Here is a 14,409-nt window from a genome sequence, read left to right on the forward strand (position 1 = left end):
CCCAAGACAACATGAATGTTTCAACCCCTGGTCTTGATAGCATTACATCTTTGTCCTCCAGGATTGTATGACTTTAATTATTTGCATTTTTATTTTTATTTTCAATATCTCCTCCTCCATGGTCTCCATCTTCTCTATGTATATACATGCCCACTCTTCAACCACAAATGTAAAGAAACAACAAAAAGAGCATCTCTCTCTCTCTCTCACACACACACACACACACACACACCCCATACCATACCATTCAAGCTTCTGTTCTCTTTTAGTTCTTCCAGCTCTCACTACTTGTATCCTAAAAGAGATAACTCTAGTTATTTCTTTAATTTTCTCACAGATTTTGCCCTCTTTAAGATCCCTAAATTAGGATGCAAATTTTGCAACTCTAGCTGATCTCATATGTCATACATAGCCAAATTGTATGTGTGTATATATACACATATATTTGTTCTTGGTGCCCCTGCTCCTTAAAGCCTGGAGGATTTTACAGTGTCTGCCTTGTTTTACTTCTTGAAACTGGGACTTCTTGGTGGATGTGAACATCCTAAGGACTAGATTTCTAAAGTGAAAACTGAGCACATTATTATTAAAGATGTGATATAAAAATGAACCCTTTTAATTGCTGTAATAGCCCCTTGAATACACCTCTTGCTCACATTTCTCACCATTTCCTTGTTCCCAAAAGAGTTTTTCAATTTTTAGTATCAGAAAGACTAGAATATTTCTAAAGGGCCTTTAAAATGTTTTTTAATGGTGCTTAGTGACTATTTATTGTATTGAATTGAATGAGTTTAACAGGTAAAATTTAATCTTATTCCATGCTCTGAAAAATAGACTAGTTTCAAAAAATCATCATGTCTGTTAATATAAATTATGATTATTATTAATTTTTAAGAGACAAGGTTTCACTCTGTCACCCAAGATGGAGTTCAGTAGTTTAGTCATAGCTCAATGCAGCCTTGAACTGCTGGGCCCAAGTGATTCTCCTACCTCAGCTGCCTGGGTAGCTGGGACTGCTACCAGGTGTGCACCTGGCGATAGATATATATATTTTTGTTTTTTGGTTTTTTTTTTTTAAGAAACGGGGTCTCACTATGGTGCTTAGGCTGCCAGTTTTTTTTAATGAGGTGAAGTTTATACTTTATTTTTTCCCTATAGTAGTAAATAATTTTTTTAAAATTATTAAAAATTTTTTTAAATCTTTTACAAAAATACTTCTAGTTACACATGAACTTGAGTATCCTTACTTTTCAGTGTTTTGACCTCCTCTTTTTTTTGAGGTGGAGTCTCACTCTTGTTGCCCAGGCTGAAGTACAATGGTGAACTCTCGACTCACTGCAACCTCTGCCTCCCAGGTTCAAGCAATTCTGCCTCAGCCTCCTGAGTAACTGGGCTTACAGCCACCTGCTGCCACACTCGGCTAATTTTTGTAGTTTTAGTAGAGATGGGGTTTCACCATGTAGGCCAGGCTGGTCTTGAACTCCTGACCTCAGGTGATCCGTCTGCCTCCACCTCCTAAAGTGCTGGGATTACAGGCGTGAGCAACCATGCCCACCCTTTATCTTCTCTTTACATTTATTTTGTAGCTATGTTCATACTAGTTATAAGACCTCCTATCCCCACAAAATAAAAATGAATAAAATCAAAATGTTATACATAGAAGAAGCATATATGTAAGGTCTAGACAAGTAAACAAGTCAATTGACAAAAAAATTTTAATCATTTTTCCTAGCTACAGTTCATTTTATAATTCTCTTGTAATCAATTTTTCTGCTTATTTCCATTTATAAGGGAATTCAGATAAGGACTAAGAAAAGTAAAAATTTCCAGGAATTATAAGCGCTTTGTAAGTGTAACCATTAAAAACTTAACATCATATTATTCATAAAATGCATTCTTGATACTAGACATTTTCATTTTCTGTGTTGAACATTTAGATGCTCTTCACACCCATTTTTAATGGCATTTAAAGTTCTAAATGTGTTGCTTTGCCATGCCTTTCCTGTAATCTTAATGGGGTCTCCAATTCCTCACTCACATCCTTGCACACTTGACTTCTCCCAATTATAATATAAAGTTAAAAGATGGAAGTTGATTGTACTGTATCCCAAAATGGCTTTTTGACATCTGAAGAGATATCATAAAGCTGAATGCTCCCTATTCTTCCCTTGAATGCATTATCTTCCTTGCCACCTCCCACTAAATTGCTACCTCCAGAAAACAGAGCTTCATACTAAGTTTGGAGAGTGAATATAGGTCACTAACACAGCGGGGCCATATACCGCAATTTGTCCACTAGCCTGACTCATTTTGTGTTCTAATTTCAGTAAGAGGGTGCTGATTCTTTGCTAAGTGGTAATTGCACCTGCAGTACTAAAACCTTTCTACATGCCTGGAAAAGCACACTCACTATCAGCTTGCAATCATTCCCTACCGGGCTCCTCAATAGTTTCTGTGAGTTTGCTGGCCTTGCCCTTCAGAATGACTCCCTGGTTTCTTCTATAGATGTAGTTCAGTGGCTCCCAGAGGCATGCTGTTACTGTCAGCAGGAGACCAGGCATAAGACAGGCTAAGACTTTAGATCGGTGTCCTGTATTACACTCTAGGGCTCTAGGGAGAGGTTTCAAATGCTGCCTGGGACCTTGGGAACTTGCTGTCATCCAGAATTCAATCCAAGCCATAAAAGTATCAAGGGTAGAGATGATGATGATGATGATGGTGATGATGATGTTGATTATTATTATTTTGCCCAGGCTGGAGTGCAGTGGCGCGATCTTGGCTTATTGCAACCTCCGCCTCCCGGGTCCGAGTTCAAGCAATTCTCCTGCCTCAGCCTCCTGAGTAGCTGGGATTACAGGCACACGCCATCATGCCCATCTAAATTTTGCATTTTTAGTAGAGACGGGGTTTCACCACATTGGCCAGGCCAGTCTTGAACTCCTGACCTCGTGATCCGCCCACCCCGGCTTCCCAAAGTGCTAGGATTACAGCTGTGAGCCACCACACCTTGCCAATGGTGGAGATTTTTTGTTTGGAATCCTAAACTTCAGTCCACCAATCTAATGATGTTAGTGCAGGATACTGGATTTTTTTTTTTTTTTTTTTTTTTTTAATGAGACAGGAAATTTACAGTTGCTGCTTTCTCTTTCTTCCCTTTATATACTTATACCAGGGAAACAAAACAAAACGGAACAAAACTTTCTCTTTGAATGTAAGCCAGATTGCACAGGAATTCACCAATATGAATTAACTGACATTGCAATTGCTCAAATATCCATGCACCTCTTTTAAGTTTAAAATGTATTCCTAAGTTTAAAATGACTTCTTTCTTGGTTTTAAAAAAAATCTCAAACCAGGTCAATGTTTGCTTTCTCTTTTTTATTATTAATACTCTACACTTTATGAACTCCTTCACTCACTAGAATAGGATCAGAGTTATGACATCCCCAGCACCAACTCTAGTTTCTGGCACACCAATGCCCCCAAAATATTAAGTGAATGAATTACTAAGTGAACAAATGAATGAGAGGAGATGTTTAACCATCTTTAAAAATTTGAAACTGAAAAGTGTGGTTTGGGATCAGCAATTGAATAAGAAGAGCTTGGATGTGGTTAATTAGAAAATAAATGAAAATGAGAAGAGAGATAAGCAATAAATAGATTATAAGTTTGAAAGGGGTAATGACATTAGAAAATTAGTGGAAAATATAGATTCCTAATCTATTTTTTAAAAGGTCTAGGTTGCTACTGTGGGACACACGAAACAAATGAGCGAAAGAAACTTAAGCTGTTAGTACTGATAGAAAATAGAAGAGAAATTTAAGGATTAGAATAAAATAAAGATTTGGCATTAAGAATCTTCATTTTTCCCTCTCCACTTAGGACTTATAACCTAGAAAGCCAGTTAACTGATTAGTCAATGGTTGTTTTTAACATTTTCCATCCTGTTTACTATTTAACAGGATGGAAAAATCCCAAGACAGAAGATGATGACAATGGGGAGGATGTAGTTTAAGTGTCTGCATGGCAGATTGTTCAGGCTTTTGATAGAGAGAGAGAGAGAGAGAGAGAGAGAGAGAGAGAGACGTATCTGGGTCCTGGGAATCTCTTGGGCAAAGGAAATGGGTTAAGGGAAGATTGCAAAAGGGAAGGTGGCACATACAGAGACAATCTTCATCATTCTTACAATTCCTTGTTTGAGGGACTACATGTGCACGTCCATAGGAGACCTAAACCTCTTGATATCGTGTTCAGTTGAAATGTAATCCCTCACCTCAAGGCTCTTCTCTGGTAAAGGTGATCCTTCATCCCACAATTCCCATTATACTCCCTAAGGCAGATGTATATCCTTTGGGAGAGAATTTCCTATTGTGATCAATAGTGGTAATCACACTACTACTTAATTTTTCACGTTATATACCAGAAACATTCTGGACTCTTCTCTCTTAATGCCATAGAATCAACAACTCAAGAGGCAGTCAGGAGGTGTCTGTAATATAAGCCATTTTAAAAAGTAGCAAAGTCTTTGTGTGCCGTGGAGATGCATTGGTTATCCCTCTCTCCATGACCCCAGTAAAGTCATCTCTAATGTCTGGTATATAATATACTCTCAGTAAAAATAGGTTTGGAATGAAAGTAGGAAAGGGCGTGTAATTGATGCTTGGCAATTCTTTGCCATACCCATGGAATGAAAACATTTTGTTCAAGACAGTGACAGCAGCACTGCATATGTACTAAGGTTGGTGCTTTTAACCTCTGTGCACCATGGTTGAATAGTAAATCACTGGATGTGAAAAGAAACTATAAATATTTTGGGGAAAAGCCAAAAATATCAAAGTAAGCTGAGCTTAGCCAGAAACTGCAGCCAATTTCACTTGGCAGAATTGCTTCCATCAAACTGTGGAATTAGAGGCAAGTCACTTAGAATTGTAGCAATTACGGCTACCTAACCACTTCAAGGAAACTGTTAACTAATTAATTAATTAATTAATCAGTGTGTGGAACATCTACTTTTTCATTTCTTTGTCCTAGGCACCATTTTAAGATGTGGCTTCAAGGAGCTTTTATCATTTAAGCAGAAATCATTTCTAGAGCAAGATTTTGTGAAGACTATAGGATGATTTAATATTATATGCATACACTTTGTTACATTAAAAACGTCATAATTATCTGAATATGAATTAGCTATTAACTACTACAAAAAGTATCATACCTAAATATTAATTATTTACATTCTATTAATGCGTTCATATGAAGTGCTGTCTAGTGCCTACTTCTCCCTCTCTACACCTCTGATTATATAGTCTTTGAAATGTAACCCAGAACTAAAAGCACTTACATTATTTAATGTATTCATTCTTCATAAACAAATATTTATTGACAACCTAATATGTTCCCGGCATTGTGTTAGGTACTAGGTGAACAAAACCTCCATAGATCTTAACTTCATAAAGCATGTAGTTCAAGGAGAGAGAAAAGCACTAAATAGAAGGATGTGAGTGTGTGTGTTTCAAAACAATTACAAATTGTTTTATGTGCCATGAAGGAAAAGAAAAATGGGACACCATAAAAAATTAAAATGAGGATATACTTTAGATAAAGTAGTCATAAAAGAAAACCTCTTCAAAGAGAAGGATAAAAAGAAAACAGGGAGATTGGAATAAGCACTTCAAGCTGAAAAAAGAACATGCAGACAGTGTCAAGGTGGGCGCAATGGGAATGAACAAAACTTTGCCCATCAAGGAGCAGAGAGAAATCCAGTGTGGCCAAAAGATATTTTGTTAAATATCTTTTAACAAAAAGCATAACACAAAAAGAACAAAACAAAAATAGCAAAAAGGGTAAAAGCATGAAAATGTAATAATAGTAATAGAGTTTTAGTATGTGCCAGGCATCAGTCTAACCAATTCTGCATTATCTCATTTGATCCTTATAGCAAATCTATCAAGAATGCACTACAATTCTCTCCATTTTACAAAAAAAAAAAAAAAAAAAAAAAGAAAGAAATGTGAGGCCTAAATGTTTTCTCCTGGATTCGCCTTTATAAAGGTCATTGGTCACCTTTGCAGGCAAGGTTGTAGTGGAACGGTAACAGCAGATACTATGTAGGCATGTGATGAGGACTCCTGGAGGAATGATGGGAAATGGCATTTGTAAACCATTCCCTCTACCTGAGGTTTGGTTGGAGAGAAGAGCAGTGGAACTGAGTGGTAACTATAAGGGAAATAGGGAATCAAAGGCTGTGTTGTGTAGCTTCTTCATTTTGTTTCCCATATAATGGGGACCATGCGGACATATTTCTATGCCAATGAAATAAGATATCACATAACACTTATTTTGATTTCCAGTTCTGTCTTTGCTGCTAATGCTGTCTTAGGATCAATGCAAGGCAATTAAAGCAACAAATCTTCACTCCATGCCTGCTGCTATGCACCAAAACCTTGCTCACATTCTACTGCCTTGATTCAAAATCATTTGTTTCTGAGGCCCTTTGTGAGGGCTCCCGTTGTGTTTCATCTCTATAATTGTACTCACGGGTTTTTGGCCCTCATTCTTTGTATCCTCACTGGAGAAACTCAGATGAACTCGAAAGTGCTTTTCCCTATTACTTTACTCAACGTGGTAGTCAACACAAGATTTCTGTGACTGAATCTGGGAGGGAAGTTTCTCCCCACTATCAAGTGAGCAATTAATTCTGCAGTGGACACCAGCTGGGTGTCCCCCAATTCAGTTCCAACACTGTCTACCTGAGGATACTGCCAGATCCCACAGACGGGGCTCAGTCTCCAAAACTGACCCCTGTAGACATCATTAGACATTGGTCACAGCTCCAGGTCTCTGGAAATTCTGACCAACCATCTTCAAATTGAGTTTCCCACGACCCCCTCTTTGGGTTTGATTAATTTGCTAGAGGAGCTCACAGAACTCAGGGAAATACTTTACTGATTTATTAGAAAGGATATTTTAAGGATACAAATAAACCGCCAGATGAAGAGATCCATAGGGTGAGATCAGGAAGGGTTCCAAGCGCAGGAGTGTCTTTCCTCATGGAGTCGGGGTACGCCACCCTCCCCACATGTGGATGAGTTCCTATTCAGTGTCCTATGAGAACCCACATGCTCAGCTCTCCTGAGCCTTCTTGGGTCTTTTTATGGAGACTTAATTGGATAGGCATGATTGAAGCATGGATAGCCATGTAGAAATGTGATTAGACAAAAAGGGTTTGATCCAAACCCAGCCAGGTTTATCTGTTTCGTTCCTTCTTGGTCTCATTGAGTAGCATTTTTTCCTCCAGGGTATGGGGTGAAACGCTGTCTTCGATAAAGGTCGTATGACGCATATTATGATTAGAGTCCTGTTATGGGCAGGTGAAGGAGGGTGGGAGAATGTCTGAGCCATTCTGTTTACTGTAGCAAGGTCTATGGGAGTTACAAGCCAAGAATTGTGGGTGAAAACACACACACACACACACACACACACACACACACACAATATCACACTCACCTTGCTGCTTTCAGGTATGAGGAAACCTGGATTCGTTAGGGCAGTTTCAGCCATTATAATGTAAAAGTTCATTTTGTGCTCATGGAAAACCCAAAGTGAGTGTTCCTTGGTAGAAATACCTTGTTTCTGCAATAATCAGGGCCAGGCTGCTTCCATCTGTGGCTCTCCCTTTATCAACATTTGCCCTCAAGGGTTGCCTTGGATATCTGTATTAAGTTAGTGAAAGGAAAGATAATAAAGGATCATGCTTGGGAGTGTTTTATACGTTGGGCACATCATTTTAAAACGCACATCATTCTACGTATATTCTATTAGCCAGAGCTCAGTCCAACTGAGCTGAGTTGGCAAATCCCACTGCCAGAAAGGCTGGGAAATATAGTCCAGCTGTGTTTTGGGGACAAAGAAGACCCGCTTCGGATGACTAGATGGTTACTTGCTGCCCCCCTGGATCTGGCCACTTGCCTGCCCGGACAAGTTAGAACACCTCACTGCTCCCTCTCCCCTCCCCTCCCTTCTCCTCTCCTCTCCTCTCCTCCCCTCCCCTCCCCTCCCCTGTCCTCTCCTTTCCTTTCTTCTTGACCCTGTCCTACCTTAATGAATAAGCCAGGGCTCCCTCCTCTACAACAAAATTTCAGCTTCTGCCCTTATTGTTCTCCTTAATATGGCCAAAGTCACAGAAAGAAATTGATGTTTTACTCTGTCTTCCCAGTAAAATGGCAATGCTGTCTGTTAAGGAGAGCTTCATTCATCGGCTTAACCACAACTATAACTGAAAGAACAATTGCTCTGCTTCTGAGCCACAGACCAAACCAATCTACAGTTAAAGTAATTTCTCTCCCAAAAAAAAGATAGTCATTCAAAGAAATCTTTCTCATACAGATGTATTGCTTCAAAGCATTTTATTACTTAATCCTCATAATAATTGTAGAAAGCAGAAATTAATGCTTTTATTTTATAAATGAAAAAATTAATAGGTAAGGAGATTAAGTTTCATTTAACTAATAATTGGTGGGTATTAGGATGTTTTGAAATGCTCTTATTTCTAAGCCTATGTTTTTTTCTAATATACTATGATGGGTGATTTTCCTTTCACTTGCCCACTGTATTTCTTTCTGTAGGGAGTATGAAAAGCTAATGAAAAGTATAAAGTAGTGAGAGAAAAAAAGAACCATACGATCAGAATCCAAATGTAACAAGTTTCGTAAATTTTTCTTACAATCTATTGCCTATGATCTTTTTTCTTTTGAAAAACAAATGAGAGAAACTACATATAGTAAAATAACAATCAGACTTATGTATCCATTACTCCCAAATTTCAAAAAACCACTATTTCTATTATTTACTTCAGATCTCTTTTTAAAGATATGAAGTATTATAGATAAAAGTTACATGGGCTTTTTCTTTACACTGTTAATTCATGGATTATTTCTTTCATACTCTGCTTCTTTCTAAATATTTCATCATAAAATTAAACACTACCGTTAGAATTAAGCATCAACTTACCCTGTTGCATGTTATTCTATTGCTGAATATTCAGCAATTTTAAGTTATGCTATAATTATACTGTAATGCATTTCTTTACCCTTAAATATTTGTCCATATTTCAAATAAGTTTCTCTTGTCATTTTTCATAGAAAGGGAAAATAAATGCAAATTCATCTCTACTGTATCTACTGATATTTACACCTTCTTAAATTCCTCATTCTGATCATTGTCTGATCTGAAATATATCTTTACATTATTTGTTTCTAAGATGGGCAGGTGATTCATATGTTTTGCACATTTCGCCTATCAGATAATGTCTTTCTGTTAGCTTCACAAATGAAAGACAATTCAGCTACTTAAGAAATTCTTGGCCGGGCACGGTGGCTCAAGCCTGTAATCCCAGCACTTTGGGAGGCCGAGATGGGCCGATCACAAGGTCAGAAGATCGAGACCATCCTGGCTAACATGGTGAAACCCCGTCTCTACTAAAAATACAAAAAACTAGCCGGGCGAGGTGGCGGGCGCCTGTAGTCCCAGCTACTCGGGAGGCTGAGGCAGGAGAATGGCGTAAAACCGGGAAGCGGAGCTTGCAGTGAGCTGAGATCCAGCCACTGCACTCCAGCCTGGGCGACAGAGCGAGACTCCGTCTCAAAAAAAAAAGAAAAAAAAAGAAATTCTTTGGTTATAGCCTTTTTCTTTATAAACATTTTAGATAATATGCCAACGTTTTCTGGCACTTTAGTGCAGAGGAAAAATGTGAAGGCAGCCATTTTTCTGGGTGTTCTTTTAATATTTTCTTTCACCATTTAATTAAAAATTTTGCAAAGGGTGTCTAGGTGTGGGACTCTTCATTGATTTAATGTGTAGCATGGTACTGTGACTTTTCAGTTGACTTATTCAGATTTTTGTTTGCTTGTTTGTTTCAGATCTTACTTATGTACAAATTGGTTTCCCCCCCTTAAGGCACCTAAGTTATTCTTCTATACTTTGTCTTCCACATTTATTATCTTATTTTTTTCCTTCTGTTCCCTTCCTTAAATCTCTTGGTCATTTTTGTTGCATTCTGGAAAAATAATTGAAGTTTTTGTTTCATCACTGATTTGATTTTTTAATCAATTTTACTGTCTGCTGCTCTTAATATGCATTTAAGACTTTCATTGCATTTGAGTTTTCTGCTAATCCTACTTTTCTCAGCAGTTGCCCATTTCAATTCATCCTGTTTTATACCCACACCAGACTGTTGTCATGCTCCTTTCACATGTGCGTCACCGAATTCATGCATTTTTTGCACCCTATGTATCTACAAAAGTGATTGTACTTTCCCTTTAATGTTGTTATTTCTTGTTCTTGGTATTCTCTACTTTTAGGATGATGATTGCCACTTCTTTTCTCCTGTGTCCTTACACAGGTTCCTTTCTTGTTTATTTTGTGGTTATTGTTGTTTTGTTTTCTCATCTCCAGATAGGTGCTTTTGTCGAGACTCACCACATGCCAATGGACAAAGTATTTACTTTGGCTTTCATCTCTTTTTCTAGACATTTCATTGATGAATGAAAATCCCCTGGCAGAGGTTTGGCCAGACATCCAGTTAATATGCACAGTTATTAGCATAATTTTAATGTCTATTATTAGGATTTTATCAAGTGTAAGCTCTACTGGATTATGATAAGATTGTCAGTTCCCAGTTTCTAAATCTTTTTTATTCTGAACAGGGGAATAAAAAAAAAAAAAGGAAAAACAGGCATTCTTCTCAGAGCTTCTCTTATTCTTGTCACCACCAAAAGCTCATTACTTATGAGACAATTATTGCAATGCAATAGTCAATATTACCTCCTATGCTTACTTCATAAAAATTTACTCTCTGGAAGTTTTACTCTTCAACTGAGAGTAAAGGGAAAGTGCTGATGGGTGTGGAGAAGTAGCTGTACCCACACAGAGCAAGATGGATTCCTCATTTTCTGCTTGGCAGAGAACTTGACTTCCTAAAGAAGAGTAAGCCTGGTGGCAACAGTGGGGAAATAGAGCATGAGCACTCACTCCATCAGTTGGGTTAAACCAAAAGCCAGTCACCCGATGAACACTGAACAGAGCTGTCACATCCTGCCAATCATGGAAATGCTGGTAATCACTTTCCATGCTTTGCCAATTCTCTTATCTTAGTAGCAAGTTGTGAAAAGCTGAGCTGGGAAAATTACACTTAATTTTACCCTGTAGCTACCAAATGATTACCAAATAACATATTTTAAAGATGGTACTTGTATTTAGTATAAAATACACAAAAAAATTTTATACTAAAACTGGTCGCTACTTTTTCTTGAATACTGTCAGTAAATGACATATTTAAAAATATAATTAAAATAAAAGAAACAAAGAAAATAAGCTAAGTTTGGAAAACATACAGAGCTAGTTTTTCTGGATACTTACGGGTAGCTTTATTAATCTTTTATTTAAAAAGTCATGCCAAAAATGGAATATATTTATGAGATTTTAATTAATGTCTACTTTTGTTGTATGATAATTCTATGAGTACTTGAAGAGGGTACTTTCTAAAATCCTAGGGAAAAACTCACAATGCACCAGGAGGAAAGGTGCTCCCAGTGATTTTTCTCACATGACAAATGTCTCAGTTGTGAGTTGGTGAGCACTTTTGTTGATGAGTTGAATAATTTTTGTGAGTTGACCAATATTTTGGGAAATATGGTTGTGGGTAGCTCTGTTGGTCTATGTCCTACAGTGTAGGAAGCCAGACCACTTTCCTTTCTTTTCTGGCCTTGAACTGTATCAAAGTAAATGCCTACAATTTCTTTTCTTAGGATAATAAAATGTTGCTTCTCAGTGAAAGTAAGATAACTACAAATTTAAGATAAACATCGTGCTTTAAATGTTTTTTTAAATTACATTTAGAATCATTAAAAATATTGGACTTTCACCTTAGAATAATAAAATTCAGGAAAATATATTTATAGAAAACATAGTGTAAAATTCTCCTCAATTGCATAAAAATGACAGGTTATTTAGCTTGGGCTGGAAAGTTCTGGAAATATCTCACTGGTAGTCCCAAAGCAATAAAGAAATTAACACCAACCATGAGAACACTACTTTTTATATGTACTAAAAAAGTAATCATTTCAGCATCCTCATTACTTAAGCGCCTTAAATCTAGTTGGGTACTGCAGAGTTATATCCTCATGCTTTTTAGAATGATAATAATATTAACGGGAAGATCATTGTCAATTTTAAAATCGAGATTAGCGTTTGCTCTTTCTTAACTTGAAGGACTGCCCTTGAGGTTATAATTACTGAGTGATGTTACAAAATGAACTCTAACACTAAAGTTAGGTTCATGTAGCCATATTTATCTCAGTTCTGTAGGGGGTGGTGAAATAAAAGGGCATGTCCCTTGGGCCCTCTAGGATATTTAAGATGTGGGAAAAGGCAAAGGGAAACATATGAAAGCTTGTTGAGCTTGTCTTCTGACATCCCCCATCTTCATTTTCAGAACAGTAGGAGGTATGTGGTCTTTTCTCTCTGGAGAGGGAACATCTGCTTTGTAGACCCAAGGTTCACTAGCTACATCCACTCCAAGGGCAGCCAGCTCAGCAAGATACAAATGTTCTATTAACAAATTTGGCCCTTGTCTCCTGCCTGTAATCTCCACATTGTCTTTTGCTCTCTTGGCTTTTGACAGGCCCTTTGCAAAGAGCCAAAAAACCTTGCTGCAACCTGCAAAATGAAACATAAGCAAAAAGGAGTGAAAAGGAATTCCTGTTGCTGATAAAAAGCCGTGAGCACTAATTACATCAGTACTAGTTCATTGAAAGAGAACAAGAGAAAAAGCCTGAAATGAAGATATGAGAAAAACAAAAACAAAAAACACGAATACTGAAAACTTTGAATTGTGTTCCATTTGGGATGCTTGTGGATATACAATTCAATTAATGTTTAATCAGTCTTTACTCTCTTATTTTTTTATAAAGAGAAATTCTGGCCAGGCATAGTGGCTCACTCCTATAATACTAACGCTTTGGTAGTGCAAGGTGGGAGGATCAGTTGAGCCCTGGAGTTCCAGACCAGTTTGGGCAACATGGCAAAACCCTATCTCTACAAAACATACAAAAAGTTAGCTGAGCGTAGTGGCTTTCACTTCTGGTGCCAGTTACTCAGGAGGCTGAGGCGGGAGAATCACTTGAACCCCGGAGGTCGAGGAAAAGGCTACAGTGAGCCATGATCATACCACTGTACTCCAGCCTGGGAGAAAGAAGAGAACCTGTCTCAGAAAAAAATTAAAAAAAATAAATGAATAAATAAATACATCCCAAATTTTTAAAATTAATATTGCTTATATGATTAGTGTGACCTATTTGCTATTACTGTATTCTAAATTACTTTTTCTTCAGTCTTTACTTATTTGGAGTTTAAAGTTCTCGAATTTTTATATTACGAAAAAAATCACATTAAAATAGATTTATTTCCAAGATCATCTTATTGCTCTTGCTTCTGATAAGGTATTTACAAGGCAGGCAGATAAATATTAAAACTCTTCAAGAGCAACTAGATTTATCGCACAGGATGTATTTACATTGTGATTGATAGTAAAAGCCAAACTCCTAAATGAGAAAAACATATCTACATAAAATTATGAGAACTTATTATACTTTTATAGCCATGGATCACATTAGAGGCCATTGTAGGATGATCTACCACTGAAATTTCTTGTTCTAAAACCACTAGCAAAGTGAAATATTCCTGATACATGCTCGGAGGTTGTATGCATATTTCTTCTCTAGATCTTATACTAGTTGCTCTTTCGAAACTATAATATTGTAATTACGGTAAAAATAATAGAAGTTATCTTATTATGAAGAGATGAATAGCGTTGCAGGAGTATCATTGCTAAGAGTAAAGAAAACGTAGTAAAACTAACTTTTAGAAACATCTCGAGATATGTGTCTAGGTCAGAAATAATGGGAATGCTGATGAAAATTTAAATCAGTGAATAAAGCTGTTTTGTGACCTCTGTAAGTTGAAGGATTATTCTCAGATTGGTTTGGCATAGACAGTAATGTCATCTCTTTCAATTTCTGTGTTGACAAAAAGTAGTGTACACGATTATTTTCTCTTTTAAACATATCTGTAGAACCACTGAGTATGTAATGAGTTAGCATTCTTGGCAGCTAGCATGTATCACAGCAGCATACATACAACTCAGTTAAACATTTTCTGGAACACTGATAGCTAATATGGTAGTTGTGATAGTTTTGAATTTTATATAGATTTTTATTGTATGTTTATTTTTATGCATGTATCACCATTGTTTTAAAAAGCAAAATGAATATTTATGTTGAAATAAAAGTTAAACAAGGACCTAAAATAAGTCTATACATTTTCTTCAAGATATAATAATCACCAGATTTATAAGAG

This window comes from Macaca thibetana, chromosome 18, assembly GCF_024542745.1.
Source record: "Macaca thibetana thibetana isolate TM-01 chromosome 18, ASM2454274v1, whole genome shotgun sequence".
Lineage (NCBI taxonomy): Eukaryota > Metazoa > Chordata > Mammalia > Primates > Cercopithecidae > Macaca > Macaca thibetana.